We start from the raw sequence: 1066 nt of genomic DNA on the forward strand, positions 1-1066 counted from the left end.
AAAAAGAAACTTATGTGGATTTTGACTCATACAAGCCATTTCAAAATTATGACATTTATAAAGCCATTGGGGACATGAATGCTTGTATCTAAGTCTTGGGAAGTTATTGTTAAATTTTTTAAATGTGACAATGTTATTGCTGGTGTCTCTGTTAAGAGCAGCTGTTGTTTAGAACTACACATTAAGGCATTTATGGAAGAAATAATGTCGATGAAACAAGTGGAAGACAGTGTTGGGTACAAGGGAATGGCTTATGTTATTTCTATCTCATACACTCTGTATCTTTTAAATATTTGAGGAAAAATTTAGACATGAAAAAATACACATGAGATTTGCCTCAGAGTGATGCAGTTATGCGACGGAGAAAGTGGACTACTTGGATTTACAGATAAAACAAGATTTAGCACCATACCCTGTTGCTTGCTGAAATACAGAGATAAATACATGGTTTAACAAATAGTTTATAAACAAGAGAAATGTACCTCACCCTTCTGCGGGCTGAAAGGTCCAAGGCCAAGGTGCTGGAGGATGTGATTTCTGGAGAGGGCCTGCTTCCTTCACAGATGAGCACTTGCTTTTCCTCTCGGGAAGGGAAGGGCTGGCTAGCTCTTGGGCCCACGATCTTATCAGCTGTCCATGCCAGTCTCCTGAACATCATCACCCGGGGTTGGCACTTCAATAGATATAGCATAAGGGGACATAAGCACTCGGGTCACAGAACTTCTCTACTTTTGTATGTGACTGACATTTTACAAAATGAAATTCTTTAACTATCACTCTGAGAAACAGAAGGAAACATATACATATGGTGAAACATGTCCTTGTAGATGGACCTTCTTGGTGTCTTCACATGGTGAAAGAAAGGAACGAAGAACACCTATAATATTCAATAACGGGGCCAGGGAGATACCTCAGTTGAATAAGTGCTTGCCTGGCAAGCGCAGGGTCCTGAGTTCAATCCCTGGTACCACAAAAAAAAAAAAAAAAAAAGAAAGAAAGAAAGAAAGAAAGAAAAAAGAAACTTATGTGGATTTTGACTCATACAAGCCATTTCAAAATTATGACA

The sequence above is a fragment of the Octodon degus genome, unplaced genomic scaffold (genome assembly GCF_000260255.1).
Source record: "Octodon degus isolate 3935 unplaced genomic scaffold, OctDeg1.0 scaffold00129, whole genome shotgun sequence".
Lineage (NCBI taxonomy): Eukaryota > Metazoa > Chordata > Mammalia > Rodentia > Octodontidae > Octodon > Octodon degus.